The sequence below is a fragment of the Jatropha curcas genome, chromosome 1, assembly GCF_041381405.1.
Source record: "Jatropha curcas cultivar XTBG-Jc1 chromosome 1, XTBG_Jcur_1.0, whole genome shotgun sequence".
Classification (NCBI taxonomy): Eukaryota; Viridiplantae; Streptophyta; class Magnoliopsida; order Malpighiales; family Euphorbiaceae; genus Jatropha; species Jatropha curcas.
The window spans coordinates 26,785,115-26,801,827 of record NC_143151.1 but is presented as its reverse complement, the minus strand read 5'-3'; the positions used below and the strand labels follow the sequence as shown (position 1 = coordinate 26,801,827).

Here is a 16,713-nt window from a genome sequence, read left to right as displayed (position 1 = left end):
TCCATTTTCTGTATCGTCAAAATTGTTAGCAATTCATAACTTTTTTGTTGATCAATTGTATCGAGTTGATGGAGAATATTTGATTGTTATTAAACATAATTAACTGGACTATTAGAATTCGTATTAATTATATGCTTGCATAATTGTTTTTTTAAGTACATTTCCCTGAAAAAATTAACCTTCTTTATCAATTTTGAATTCAATTTAAAATTAATAATCCCAAATCAATGTTATCAAATTATATGGCAATAAGAAATTACAATCAATTAATTGCATGCGTGTGGTTTTAACTTATTGAACTAATTTATTAAGCAAATGTAGTTTTAGTCCTCCTTATTGGCTTAACGGTGGTTTGTTTGAGCTGAATGCTCAATCTGAATTAACGACGTATCAAATTGAATGATTAAACAGTGATATTAAGAATTTTGTTGAATGATTAAGATTATTTGGTAAATAAGATATTTGAATAATTTGAATGAATACATTTTTATATATTTGACTATCTATGTATAATAGTAAAATCAATATTATATTATATAAGATAAACCAAATATACAAATTTAGCTCGTTATTCAACTATTAATATAATTATATAATCGTAAAAGATATAAATGTATGTTATTTATATAAAGTCCAAAATTTAATCTAATGATGAAAATTATAAATTAGTTGTTTAAAAGTTAAAAATAGTTCATAGTAATTTATGGTGTGTTCATTTGTAGAAATTGGAGAAGTTTGCTATAAAAGTTTTTCAAGAAAATTGGAAAATAGAGTTTTGTATTCAAATTAGTCAGTTTTCTATTTAGAAAACTAGAAAACAGTTTTTCAATATTTCAAACTAAAATTTGGGGATTTAGAACAGTGAGTTGATAGCAAATGACATATTTTCTATTTTAAAAAAAATGACATTTTAATAATTAAAATTGTAATATCTATAAATAATTTTTCTATAAAATATTTTCATTGAAAAGATAAAAAAATATTTAAATAACATAAAAATGTATATTATGTTTTAATATATACTTAATTTTATTATTATTATAATACATTATATCTTTTATTTTCTAAAAAAAATATAAAACGAAAAAATTGATATTATTATTATAAATAATCAATACTAAAAATTTAAAATTTTTAAATAAAAAATTTCTAAATTTTTTATAATATTTTATTTTTTAATTACAAAAGTCATGAACAATATTTGTGAAGTTTTAAATTAAAATATAATTTTTTATTATTACCAAATGAATGCATTTTCTAATTTCTGTTTTCTAATTTTCATTTTTTTAGAAAATTATTTTCTTAGAAAATAGAAAATAGAAAGCAAAAAATTATTTTCTGTAAGTAAAGTCAACCTTAAAAGTTACACATTTGGATATAATTTTTTATTTTAAATATTAAGTGGAGATATTTTGTCTTTTGGTTAAAAAGCTAAATAGCTTACCAAATAAGCTAATTTTTTGCTTTCATATTCAAATAAGATTCTCGTATGAAAAGATTAAACCAACAAACTTATTTTTGCTACAACAAATTCAAACAAACACACCTTTAATTATTTTGCTTGATCTTGAATTAAGCATCTCTAGTCTCTACCACAGTTGGGTTATCTGTTTCTTTTATTTATTTTCTCGAAATTTCAAGACATTCTTTTATAAAAAATTTTTAAAAATATAAATATGTGGTTGGATCTACGAAAGTAAACTTTATTCTTAAGCAAACTCTATATGTAATGTCAACCTAGATTCAAAAGCGAAAATCATCGTTGTTGAGAGAATTTTATCTAAATATCACCATGTCTAAGCATTTAAAAAAAAAAAAAAAAAAGGACTTCCTTTAAGAAAAAGGAAGGTATGACTACGGTTTCAAAATCGTCTATTTTAATTTTAAAATTATTGTTTTTGATTATAAGAAGAGCTAACTAGAATCGACACACTTTTAGACGATTTTGAAACCACTTATTTAAGTTCCATTCTAATTTGAAATTAAAATTAGACAATCTTTTTATTTTATTTTTTTTAATTTTGTAGCTTGAACAAATAACAATAAAAATAGTATTGTTGAAAAACATAAACTAATTTAATCAAAATAATTTAAAAAAATAATAATAAAATAAAAAATAAATTAGGAATTTCTCTCTAATGAAAAATCGAAATCGAATCATAAATGCATGATTTTAATTACAATTTGAAACCAAAAGTCGGTGAGGATGATTTCATATTTGACCAGTTTAATTTCAATTTAACTTTGATTTGAAACCCAACCATGGCAATGCTAGATTGTGGCAGCAATGGAACTTAAAAATTATTTTAGCAACGGTGAGTCCAACACTAAAAGCCCAACTAATAGAAACATAATTTATACACTTCCCCAACAGCCCATGGAGCAAATTTTTTTGAAGTTTACTCTTCGTTTTTTTATTTTATTATTACCATTGTTTGTTGAAAATGGTTCATAAATCCAAATTAATTTCAAAACTAATTATTCAATATATTGAGCAACTGTAAGGAAACCAATAAATATAAATTTTGAAATTAAAAGCTTTTGCTTATTTTGAGTTAAATTAGTCTTTTTTTTTTTTTTAAGGAAAAATTACTTTGTGTCCCTTAATATTTTAAAATATAACTAATCAATCCTTGTGTTTTCAAAAATGCTTTTTCAAGTGCCTTTGTTTTGCTCCATCATAACATTTACTCCTTTTATCCAATTTTAATCAATTTGATTATTAAATCAATGAAAAAAAATAAAAATACTCCTTCTATCACATTTGTGCCATATGTAGTAACTTGGATAGAAATGGCAATATTATCTATGACAGGTTTGTAATACATAGAAATAAATCATGTAATACCAATTCTTAGATTTCCCTTCTGAATTGCAATACTGAATTGCCATATGCATTTTTAGCCTTATGTTATATATCTTGTTTGTTGTATTATATTTTCTCTCTTATTTGATCCATTTTTGCCCTCATGCTACAAAAAAAATCAACTTTAATAATTGTACCAAGGAATTGCATTTGTGGAAATTATATTTAATTATGTTATAATAATATTTATTTAAGAGTATTCTAAAGATACAATATATTCCTGCATTTGTATGAATCTTGAACATTATTTTTTAAAATTATTAGAAATAAGAACTATAGATTTATAAATATTTTTCCTTCTTATTATTTGCAAATATTAAAGATAATAATATAATTTATTATAAAAATAAGCCTCCTTTAATAAATTAATTAATTGGATAAATTAAATTGAAGTAAAATTGTTAATGGGTATCTCAATCTTTTTACTAATTTCCTATTTTATTCGTTCTATTATTTCTAGTAACTATACACATGAATATAATTTAAATTTATACTTCCTCTGATCTAAAATGTTTGTCCCATTGACTTTTGCACAAAGTTTAAGAAATATATTAATTATAGTGTCAAATCATATAAAATATTCATACTTTTTAAACTTGTCCTCCTTTAAAAAAGAAAAAAAAGTTATTTCTAGAATTTAAAACCGTTATAATGAGAGGTATAAAAATAAATAAATATCTTTTAAGTCAAGTGGACAAATATTTTGAGATGGAGGGAGAATCTTATGGAGCATAATAAACACAAGCAATGACCTTATTCCCAATTAAGCAATGTCCTTAAATCTTCACAAAAACTCAATCGTAATTACTTCCGAAAAGTTATTTTTCTTTTCCTTTCTGGTTTTCTCCCAATAGGTTTAAAGTGACTTTGAAAATGGAAAACCAAGAATTACTTTTGTTATATTAAAAAAATGGATTATGGAAGAAAAGCAAATAATATTAGGAAACTAAAAAAATATTGAATTCAATTAATGGGAAGTTAATTTTGACACTTAATATTGAATAAGTGTACTTTGATATATTTTGAATTAAATCTTGAATCCATGAGTATGATTAAAGATTACTAATGTATTGCTAATTTTTTTTTTTTTTTTTTAACTACAAGTATCCTCAGTCCGCTGAGCTAGAACTAAATTCTGCTCGCATTGGGTGGCTTATAAAGGAATAAAATGTTCTCAGTAAGTATTTACTTCATTCATAAATATCAAACCATCAGCCTCACTTAAGGAAAAAGAGTGTCAAACCACTTATTGTAGCATTAACTTTTTGTTTTTTTTTATGAACTTAAATAATCAACTTGTAAAATAACGACTTAGCCCTTGCATATATTAGCTTCTTTCCATCTTTAAAAATTAAAATAATTCTTCTTTTAAAATGTTTGAGAATAATATATGTAGTTGATTTTAAAAAAATCAATATTATAGATATACAATTTCAAAATAAAAAATTTTTCTGCCATAAAAATCTTCAAAACAAAGATTCACTTAGTTCATCTTTCTTTTTTCTTTTTAAATTCTCATCGTCTTTATTTATTCTTTGAAAAAAAATCTAACACATTTAAGAAAATGAAAAAAAAAAAAAAGAAAGTTAATAATTTTAAAAATAATAAACTAAAAGAATGTGTAAAAAATTATTGATTAGAAAATATGATTCATAAAAAATAAATTTAAGACGCTAAAATAGAAAATTCATAAACTAAATATATAACCTCAAAAATTTTTCATCAATTTGATGCAAAACAACCCGCATAACCTAGAAACTAGACTATTTGTGATATTTTGAGCCAGCAAAGAAGTCCGAAGAGGGAGGATAGAGCAAACCTCCTAGCAAACTTTTAGGATGGCGAGACTAGCTAGGGTGTGGAATATGAGAAACAGAAATGAACCGAATCATACATTGAAAAAGGGAAATTAATCATCAGAAGTGGCTTTTGATGGAATGACCTGGAGAGTTAGAAGGACTTCGGAGTTAAACGTGCTCATTTAAGAGAAATCTTAGAATGTGTGACATTTTGGGAAGTTTCTCATTTCATCTGCAGGACAAAACTGTGCGGATTTTGCGAATCCAGAATAGGATGGAATTAATTTGATCCAAAGCAGACAATAATTTGATTGTTGAAGTCAGGGCATGACAATTGGTATCAGAGTCGAACCCCTCTAGTAGATGTATGGTTCGACGATGAATCATGCGGAAGTTGGTGGACTTGTGACATTCTAACCCTACAAAGCGTTATGAAGAGGCAGGTAGAGCAAAAACTCCCGACAGACTTCTAGAATGGTGAGACTAGCTAGGGTATTAGAATGGGGGACACAGGAATGAATCGAACTATATATTGAAAATAGAAAAATTAATCATCAAAAACGCCTTTTGGTGGAATCACCTAAAAAGTTGAAAGAACTCGGAGTTAATTGTGTTCACTTAAGGAAGAATAACCCAATTTCACCTATGAAGTTCCTCATTTAAGGAAGAGTAACCCAATTTCACCAAGGAAGCTCGTCGTTTCACCTGTGTAACACTGTTACTAGGGTTCACAATTAGAATGATAGATATTGAAGGGAGGGGAGGGAGGAGATAAACTTGGAAGAGTAATATATTAGGTAATATGTATAATCAAATTGGGTAAGGATATATATATATATATATATATATATGACTAGTACTCAATTTGAACAACATTCTTAATATTTATATCTATTTAAACATTAAATTAATTGATTCACCAATGAAGCCTTATCCTAATTGTATACTGCCTTTATGGGTTGGACTGCTTTTATTGAGTTTTGATTTGTGTCTGAAAACAGTGTTAAATTTGTAGCACTTCTTATCTAATGCAGATGATAATATCCTTCTTTGTAAATAGTAACCGATGGCAAAAAAAATGATTATGATGCCAATTTAACGATTCATGATTTTAGATTATGAAAGTTTGAAATCAGAATTAATTTGGTCGTTATCAATTTTACAGTAAGTTTGATTCTGACCAATTGTAATTTAATTTCGACATCAATTCAAATAAGAAAATTTGTCTCAAATGTAGAATTTTATTCAATTTAATAAACATGTAGCTTTTTCTTTTTTTAAGAAATGTAGCGGGCTTTCAATTTAAAAAGTAATTTGAAATTAAGTAATGGCCGTAGGCTTAGCTAGACCTGCATGTTCCGTCTAGTAGCAGGCTAGAGTTTTTATTTTTCTTGTTAATCCAATTGGCTCGATTACCGTTTTAACTCGCAATGTCAAACTCATTTCAAATTAATCGGTCGAGAGATACGAAATTGGAAACGGCCCATCTCCACCTGATCTCAATTTTATTCTAATTTGAGTTTGATCTTAGAAGAAAAAAACACTAAGTGAAAATCAATCAGATTCTAGTTTGAACTGTTGTTAAACCTAGATCATACATTTTATTTTTGATCCATGAAATATTTAATAGACTGGAATGATATTGTGGAAAGTAATAAAGGGTGGAGCAACATTGGAACCTAAGGAGAAATTAAAAAAAAATTATAAAATTATATTTTTATCCTTCAAAATATAGAAAAAAATTACATTTGACTCTTCCAAAATAATTGGACAAACTCCGTCCCCTAAATGTAGCCCTCTCTTAAAATAAAATTCACTAAATTAATGATAATTATTATAGTGGAGAAGACTTAATTCGAAATTTTTAAATCCTCACATTCTTTAGAGGATGTGAGAAGATCAACCAAATTATTGATAGATTAATATCATGTAAAATTGTCTTTTCTTTGTTTTAAAAATAAAAAAATAAGTTATAAAAAAATATGTTAAATATTAGTTTGAGTAGCTTTCTGGAGAAACGAGATCCTTTTTTTTTTTCTGTTGAACCAAAAGGAAATGATGAGTTACTTCATCTCAATTCTAAAATCAGCAAAGCAGTAGAAAAAAGGAGAAAGAGAAGAAGCAGCTTGTTTTACCTAAAAAGTACATAGACTGGTTGATAAAGAATGCGAGAAGCACGCTGCCACTCTTTTCATTTTTCAAGAGGACAATATTGGGAATGGGAAGCCCACTCTCTTCCTTTCTTTCCTTTTTCCTTTCTTTTCTTTTCTTTTCTTTTCTTTTCTTGCTCAAAAGGAAACCACCGGAAAAGAAAGCTTTCTTCTTTTTTTACTTTTTCTTCTCCGTACTGCTGCTTCAACCACTCCCCCTCTTTAAGCTTTCACCATTCTTTGCTTTTTCAATTAAGAATAATTAGTAAGCAAAGGTGGAGAAGATAATTATCTTTCTTTACCTACTATCTCCTTATTTGCTTCTTTGAATTCCAGATTTCAACTCCATCTTTCTGTCTCTTGCACATTTCATCTGGAAAATGTCAATGTTTAAAATTTTGAATTTACTTTTTTCAGATTAAACTCTGATTCGAATTTTGGTGAACTTAAAATCAACAATTTTAATAGTGGAGGATATATTTCTATTGTTTATGGTATTGAAGGATTTAGAGTTGTGAATTGGCAGCGAGAGTTTGGGAAAAGAGGTTAGGCGAATAGATACCAAGAATGTACTAGCTAGGAAGTAAAGCAATGAATGGACATTCATGCAAAACCAAAAGCCAAATGACAAAAGTACCCTTCAGAAACGAATAAAAAAAGGTAAATGAAATTCAATAATTAGTTGTTAATATTAATTTTTAATCATTTAGCTTAATAAATTATTAATTCAAATTCAATATTTTGAATTAAACCTAAATAAACAACTCTTTATATTGACTAAAGCTTGTCTCAAATAATGGATAGAATTCAAAATTTAAGTTTATAGAGAGCTAAATATGATTTAATACATTTAATTACTAAATTATTAATATTTTATATATAGTTTTCAAATTTGTTTAAAATCATTTCTTTTAATTAATTTGCTACAATGTATATTCAATTTTTTTTTTAGAAAAATTGAACTAGAAATTTTTTTTAAATTAAAAACTATATACAGATATGAGATACAAATTAATATGTTTATATATTTTTGTATACATGTCTAATAATAAATCACTTATACAAAAAATAAAAAAACACAATTTTGATTTGAAATATCTAATCCAGTTGACGAAGCATAATATTTATATCATAGGTGATCGCTTGCTCCACTTGGTGGCTATTCATGGTCATTGTTCGACTTCTTTATCTTTCTACAAGTATGATCTGATTAACTTCAAATTTATTCTCTCTATTGGAAGTGAGATCTGCACTTCTTTTTATATAACTATCCAAATAATAAAAAATAATAGACAAAATCATCATAATGGTGATAAAAACTCAAAAATAGATCTGAGAACAAAATCTCAATATATGAGCAACAATAAATTCCGATATTTCGGCGAGAATAACTCAAATTTGTAAACAGGTCTGAGAATTATTTGTAAAAGAACAAACAAAAAGGAAAGGAGTGACTACATTGAGAGCTTACCGGTGACCTCGCATGGAAGAAGAAAAGAGAGGTTTTAGGTTTAGGTTTTAGGTTTTGAGAGAAAAAGAGAGGAGGATTTATATTCAAATTCACTATCTCACAACTTGATATATCTAAGATTATATTATTATTGAATTAAATACTCCCTGAGTTGCGCTTTAAGTGTTTTTTTTTTTTTTTTATCTCACTTCATTTTTCATGAAATATCAATCAAGCATTATTATTATTTTTTTTTAAAAGAGTAATATTTTTATCTCCACTAAGTAAGTATTACTTATTTAGAAAATTGATAAAAGGATATTTTAGTCATCTACAATTTGTTTCGCTAAAATTGAAATTATTTAATCATTTTCTTAATGATTATGCAATTATTTTAAAAGACAATTATAGGGGCCGAGTAGCATTTTTAAGAATACAATTTAAGGCTCCATTTGTTTCCGTAACATAATTTATAAAAAATATTTTTCACAATATTTCGTTATTTGAAGTGTTCAGGAAAATAAATCAACGAAAAATATTTTTCTTGTCAAAGGAAAATTAAGTCATTTTTTAAGGAAAATAAATTCTCATATTCGAGAAAATAAAACATTTTCCGGACATTGACAAACTTTATAAATATTTTTTTTAATTTATTAATCATTGTAGTCACCACCACTAATTATCATTTATGACCGACCACCACCACCACCGGTTACCACCATGACTACCGGTGGTCACCACCATTGGCCATTGGCGGTTTTCATAGTTTACATTTTTTTTTTTTTTACATTCTTCTCATATTTACCAATAAAATTTTTAAATTCTAAAATTTTTATTATTATTAATATTTTTTTATGGTCTTATGAGATAAAGACTATAATATTTTTAAATAATTTTCAATATTACAATTAAACAATGGAAAATAAATTATTTGGAAAATATTTTTCAAAAAAAAAACTTTTCGAGCAAGTTATTTTACGGAAACAAATAGAGCATATCCATTTATAAATCTCTAATTTCAATTTAAATAATTTATTTTTGCCAAAATTAACTTAGGTGAAAATTGTGGTAAATTAAGGAGGGTGTATTGGATTAAGACTCTATTAAATTTTAAAAGATTTTAAAATTTCAATGGTATTTGATCTAAATTTTTTTGGAGTTTATTAAAATCTTGTGGTATTCAACTCAGACTCTTATCGAATCCATAAAAGTCTGATGGCATTCAATTATTACTTTTTAAATGTCCATACAAATTTGATGGTATTCAAAAAATTATTAATTTAGAAGGATTTTATAAAATTACGGATTTTGTTGGATTTTAAAGTTCTAGATATGAATAAAAAAGTCATTCACAAATTTATCCTCCAACCCAAAGATTTCAAAAATCTTTTAAAATCTAACAGAATTTTAATCCACACCCCTTAATAAGGATGAAAGCGGAGCGGATACCCGCGAATTTTAAACGTTTCCATTTAAAAATTTACTATTCGTATCCATTCTAAACTTATTTAAATAGTCATTTAAGTACCCGTTTAAATTTTATTACTGATATCTATCCAAAACTTATTTAAAGTACCTATTAAATAGGTTGGGTGCCTGTGACTCTTAAACTATTTGATTCGAATTTATGTAAAATATATTTTTACTAATAATGGACAGGGTACTCACGGATACCCACTACCGAACATGTTTAATACAAAGGTTAACAGGTAGTTGGTTTTCAAATATCTATACACGTATCCTACCTATATCCATTATGAATAGCAATTTCACTATTCATATTTGTGTTATAGGTAGTAATTTTATTATCCATATATGTTCCAAACTCTTTTATAATTACCCATGTCCTCTTTAAATAGATTGGAGCAGAGCGTGTATCCTAAAGCACCTATACCACTTTCATCTCTACCTCTTAAGATGTAAAACAATATATTAATTCTTGGATTAGTTTTCAATTAATTCATGTGCTGAAAATTGATATTTTAATAAAAATTAATATTAATGGTGTTATAAATTTTCAAAATTAATTTGATTATTTTTTGAAATTTTTATACGTTGATTTCAATTAAATAATGATTTAATCAAATAAAAAAATTGAAAAAGCTTTGAAATAGTGAGAGAACTAAAAATACAATATGCCATTGTTGTGGCTAGACCACTAGCCTCTGTGAGCCGCAAGCGACGGGCCGTGCATCGATTTTAAATTAATATAAAACCACATCCTTGAGCGAGCTTTAGTAGTTAGCGCAGTTCCTGGCTAGCGGTGGTTGCTAGTTTTCAATTTTATATATATATATATATATATATATACCTACGATTTTCCGATGAAACGGTCGCTATTTAGTCAAGGAACAAGAAGCATGTAATCTTCTGACCACATCATGATTGTTCTAGGAGCACAGGATGGTCGACAGCGAAGCTAGCTATTGCAGGCCTTTCACTGTCAGCAGTGGTAAGGTTTTAATGAAGAAAACAAAACGATTTTAGAGAAGATGACACATTTATTTTTTGGTCCCTCATTGTTTTTTAATTTTTCAATTCAGCTCCAAAACCTTTTAATTTATTTAGTCAGGTCGTGAAATTAATTTTGATTAGATATATAAAAATCACCGTAATTTCATCAAAATCAATCAAAATCTATAAAAAAAGTTCCATCAATTCCATAAATATTTATGTAGAATTTTAGTGGAATATGTGGAAATTTTTAGAAAATTTTAAATTACATCAAACTCAGCAATTCTTTTAAAATCTTATACAATCGTAATCCAATACTGTCACGACCCATTTCCATGGACCGGACCGGCCCTAGGACCTGGGTGGGCTTAAGGCCCCCGAAGCCCGTAGTAAGCCTAACTTATTTAAATCTCACCTTCTATTCATAATTATAGATTCAGGCCCATTAACTCAAAATGCAGTTCATATATTTAATATGGACTTTTACTATTTATTTACAACCCAACTGGAATACAATTGCGGAACTCTACCTTTATATTTACATCGTTATTTCTATCATTAAAAGTCTTCTACAATAAGTGTCTCAACTCCACAAGGCTTTTATTTCTTTCTATTACCTGAAAAAAAAATAGTAGGCAGGGGTGAGCGCCAAACTCAATGAGTAGGGTTAGATAACCCTCTCACCCCACACAATCACACAGAAGCTAAATATTTTTATCTAGTTACCGTTTAATTATATGATCATGCAGTTTGTCACACAAATGGCAATACAGCAGCAATCACAAGTATCATCACCTTCATATAATCACATCACGTGGAAATTAGTCAGTGGCACCACCTGAAACCCCAACGAGCCGTCCTCACACATGGCTCGCCCTCTCATACATGTGCACCGGGGAGCCGATCCCCCATACGGCCAACTGGTCTAATCCTCACTGACCAGTCCTCTCATTGTTTTTCTATTCTCTCTTTTCTTTTCCATACCCACAGGAGGCAACCCGGTGGTCTCCATCCAATCTAGATCATCAAGTGCTCACAACAGGAGGCCACCCTGCGGGCTACAATCAAATCTAGATTATCAGGTGCGCAACAACAAGAAGCCATCCTGTGGTTTTCCATACAATCCATATCATCAGGTGCACACGGGGGCGCCGATCTCCCATTTTCCCGGCCGACGGTCAATATCATATCATATTCAGGATCCATATCACAGACCGTCCTCACAAACCCATGGTGGTCCACTTCATCCCAATTCCACACAAACAAGGCACAGTATATTCATAGCACAAGTAATCAAACAATTTTTACTATCAACAAATAGTGCATCATAATATGGCACTTCAATAGAATAATGCATGATAACATTTAGCCGTGAATGCATGCATGCAGGCGGATGAAGCGAATTATCTAACACTACTCACATTTCTTTATTGTCCTTTAAAAGGACTGTCTTTATCACTCCATGCTTCCAGCTTTCGTCCTCGCATTTCGAAATTTTATAAACCTCTATAATAAACAATAGAATTCTAAGTAAGAATTTTAAATTTGAAGATTCTATTTTATATTCGTTTACTAGTTTTGGCAGTCATTTAATTCATTTATTAATTTAAACTATATATATATATTTATAGATACAGATATTGGGTTTCCTTATTTATTTATCACTCTAATAATCTTATTCTATATTTTTAATTTCTATAAATAATTTAATCTCTATTAAGTAATTTAATTTCTATAATTAATTTATTTTCTACCGAAATTTCGGCAGCATCTCCCCTAAAATTTAGACTATCTACCTGCTAAAATATCAACAATTTCACAATTATTCAATCCATACGGCCCATCCATCGGGCAATTAATCAAACAACATTTTCCCATCCTCCTTTAATCTCAACATCACCACACAATCCAAATTATACATTACAATAACATTATATTTAAACTACCTTAATTAAATCAACACTAAAATTATAACACTGTTAACTACTCACAATTATCAAATTAAATTAACCAAATTAATTAACTACAAATAATAAAATTAATTTAATTAACTAGCGTTACTAACATGAACTTAACTAAACTAATTGACTACAAGTAATAAAATTAATTTCATTAACTAATATTACTAAATTAATTAACTTCAAATAATAAAATTAATTTAATTAACTAATTTTACTAACATTAACTAAGTCAACTAAAATTATTAAAAGTAAACTAACTAAATTTAAGTAACTATCATTAATAAAATTAAATTCATTAACTAAAATATATTTAAATTAATTTATACCCCAATATAATTTTTTTTGTTGAATTTCTGCTAGATCGGAAATTGCCACGTGTGCCGGATCGGAGAGCAGTGGCTGTCGGTGGTCGGAGGCACGCTGGAGCGGCGGCAGAGGCGCAATCCGGTGGTCAGAGGCTTGCTGGAGCTGCTGCAGTCGCTGGCAGTGACGCAGACCCAGTTGCAGGGAAGAAGAAAAGGGAAAGAAAGAAAGAAAAAGGAAAGAAAGAAAGAAGAAGAAAAAAGAAGAAGAAAAAGAAGAAGAGAGGGAGGTGTGGTGGTGCGGTGGTGGGCTGGAGGTGGCATAGAAATGGTGAGAGTGAAGGAGATAGGCGTTGAAGATAAAGGGAAAAGGATGTTTCTAGATGGTTTGGGTCGAACCGGTTCGATTCGGCCCAAATCTTCGATTTTCAACCGGTTTCGGCTTTTTCAATCGGTTTTCGATTCGATTTCTCATAGTATTCGCACTAAAATATTAATAGCAATTTCCAGGCTGTCGGTTCGTTAAATTAAATTGGAAAATGTTTTGAAAATAAAAATTCGGGGTATTTCAATCTCCCCCCCTTAAGACAATTCGTCCTCGAATTGAATCTAGTGGGAAAGAATATGAAAGGACGCACGGGAAAGTTTAAAGTTACAAGAAATGGCTTCCAATACCAAGGAGACAGCTCAAAAGCGAAAATACAGATCGAAGAAAGGCAGCGAGTGGGGTATTCTGATTGTACTTCTACCGCCAATTATTATATTTAGAATAAAATTTCATTCAATTTATATAGTACCACCTAGTTGAAGCTTATAAGAAACTTTATTTCCGAAATCTCCAATACTATCATCGAACAGTTACTGAAATCTTTAGAAAATCGGTCTTTAATTCAATATCTTTTAATTAACTGAGTTGTGCAATAAATGCGTAATAGTAATAATATTTACAAAAGCAAAACAATGTAAAATTCAATTTATGTATAATAAGAATTGATTCATTTAATTTATATATGTTACGACTAAATCGTTTACTAATCAAGGTTGCAAAACTGTTATTTTAATCCAAAATTTTCAAAAAAATTCTCTTGTAATTTTCGTTGTCTATAATATCGCAGGGTTATTCGAACTCACTCTATCGGTTCTTTTTATACAAGTTGTATTCTTATAATATTTTTATGGTACACTAGCGCAATTATTTAAATAGCTCATTTACTAAGGACATCCCTGCACTATTAGTTTTCTTACTCTATATGGATTCCCACATTTTCTATTTAATCGCCTTACTTACATCTACCACTTATTCCTTAAATTATCTTAACATGTATCATTAAAAGTTGCCTTCTATACTACATCTTTTGCTTTTCAATCCTCTATTTCACGTATGTTGCTTACTAATTCTTCCCAAGAATATTGAAGCATACTTTTTAATTATTCCATCTACTATTAATCATTAATAGTAATTTATCTCATTAACAATATTTCATCCTAACATTTATTACTTACCCCAACTATTTACATTTTACCTAATACCTATCAATATATAAAAGTCTTAAATGAAATTTCTTATGTTCCAACTTTATGTTACCTTACCATCCAAATGGTACATCAAATAAATAGGCGTCAAATTCTATGTCAACTAAATAATTTATTCATTTCTATATGAGACTTCAGTTCATGCCTTAATTATGAATTAATAACAAATCTCTAATTAGTATCTATAATACATAAACAAATTATTTCGCTTTTCATCAAAGTTTTAAAATATAATATCAACTTATCTATCTCACCTGTCTTTAGTTCGTTAATCTCTCTTATTTAAGTCTAGCAAGGTATCTATAACTTCCTTTAATTTATTCCTTTAACCTTATCAACTCTAGTTTCTCAGGTTAGCACAAGGCCACATGATGTGATTGTCTAGATTTGACTTAGTTCAGGTCTTTCCTCCTTCCGCTGACATGTCAAAATTCTTATCAATCACCTCACGGTTCATTTCACTAGTTTCTTTTCATTAGATTTATTCTTCTCTTTATCAAATTCATGCGATTACACATTATGACATCATTAAAACCAATTCCAACCAAAGATCATATCTTAATCCAGTAGCCCCCTCAAATCACAATTATATTCCAATCCCACAATCGAATCTAATTATATTTATATTATTCAATGCAAAACAATCATCACCATAGCCACATAGGTTCAGTTTTCCTTGGAAATTTCTTCATGAAATTTTCCTTTCATCAGTTATACATAATCACAATACCAATTAGTCATACCAGATACAAGGAATTCATTAGTTCCAATTTTTCAATTCAAGTCACAAGTTAAGTCTTACCTTATTATTAACTCCAAAGGATTTCTTAAAATTTAAATAATTCTCTTTTGATCAAGTAAACTATCCGAAGGTTCAGATTTAAATAGTAATTTTCCTCTAGTTCTGATTTGTCACAATTCCTTGTAGTCTAAAAGGCATAGTATTAAAATTTCAATTCTTAATATACCTCTTTCAAAGTTTCACTAATTTGTATCTCTTATACCAAGTTAATTTCTACCTTAATAAATTCATTTCTTTTATTGATGTCATATCTCTTTTTCTTAAGAAAGAATTTATTTCAGTGGGTTCATTTATAATAATGGTCTACAACACTAGTTATCTCATATCAAACCTTTCATCAAATGTGTCTACTAAGGATTTTTGAGCAATTTAAGTCTTTATTTACTAATATTCACTGATATAAATTGGTAGATTAATCGTTTATTCAAAAATTCGACGAATGAGTTAACAACTACAGCCTAGGTGGACCATCCTATGGGTAACTGACTATTTAAAAACTTTTAAAATAATTTTCCTTTTCCACTTTTAAAAACATCGGCATGTCACTCACACAAAACCTTGAAATTCTTTTAATAGAAATTTGCATTTACTTTTATTTTAAACCAATCTCAATCGTGGTATAAAAATATTTTCATGAAGTTTGAAAATCAATACTCATTGTATTTTCTACAACCTTTTGGTATTTAACAAAAATGAATTGTCTATCTCCACGAGGACAATCCTGAAATCATCTAGTTCCAGTCTAATGTTACATATTTCATCCCTAAATGATCCTTTTAAACCAAGAATATTCTAATCTCCATCATTACTATTCCTTTCACTATTACTAGCCTCTCAAGTAGATTGGTCCACACCTTAAATTTTCCCAAAAGTTATTTTCAGTAGTGATTTATATTTATATTATTATTTTATCTTTATTTATTTAGTTATTTATTTTATCATCATCATTATATTTTTTTTTATTTTTTTTTTTTATATGTGTATTTCTTACATCTGAATTTTTCTTCTTTCCCAATTTGTTTCTAATTATTTATTCTAGTATTCCACAGTAGATAAATTAATTGACCATATTATCATCATCGGCTTTTCTACGATTTAACATCCCCTAGTCTTATCCAAATTCTTTAGCCTTTTGATTCATTTTAATCTTTCTTTTATCCTTCATATCTCCTTAGTGTACCCAACCTCATTTAAGTCTTATCCGTAAAAGAGTTTTAAGGATGGGTACATGAATCTAAGGCGTAAAACCATTATTTTACACAAAATTTAATTCCATCCTAAGGTCATTGCTTCTCAGATTTCTTTATTCTAATTTTTCAATCTCTATTTCATTATTATGAGTTATCTTTGACCTTTATTCTCTTCCAAATTTATTAACTTTTATTTTATTTTATTT

The 16,713-nt window shown here is 28.0% G+C and overlaps 1 long non-coding RNA gene across 1 annotated transcript; it reads right to left on the bottom strand.

The window, feature by feature from the left end:
* Window positions 1-11,164: 11,164 nt before the first annotated feature.
* LOC149499255 (uncharacterized) lies at window positions 11,165-13,324 on the bottom strand. The gene is made up of 3 exons (XR_016322703.1): window positions 13,007-13,324; window positions 12,141-12,225; window positions 11,165-11,336 (listed from the first exon to the last, which is right to left on the bottom strand). It is a non-coding gene; the product is annotated as an uncharacterized LOC149499255 (long non-coding RNA).
* Between the last annotated feature and the right edge of the window lie 3,389 nt (window positions 13,325-16,713).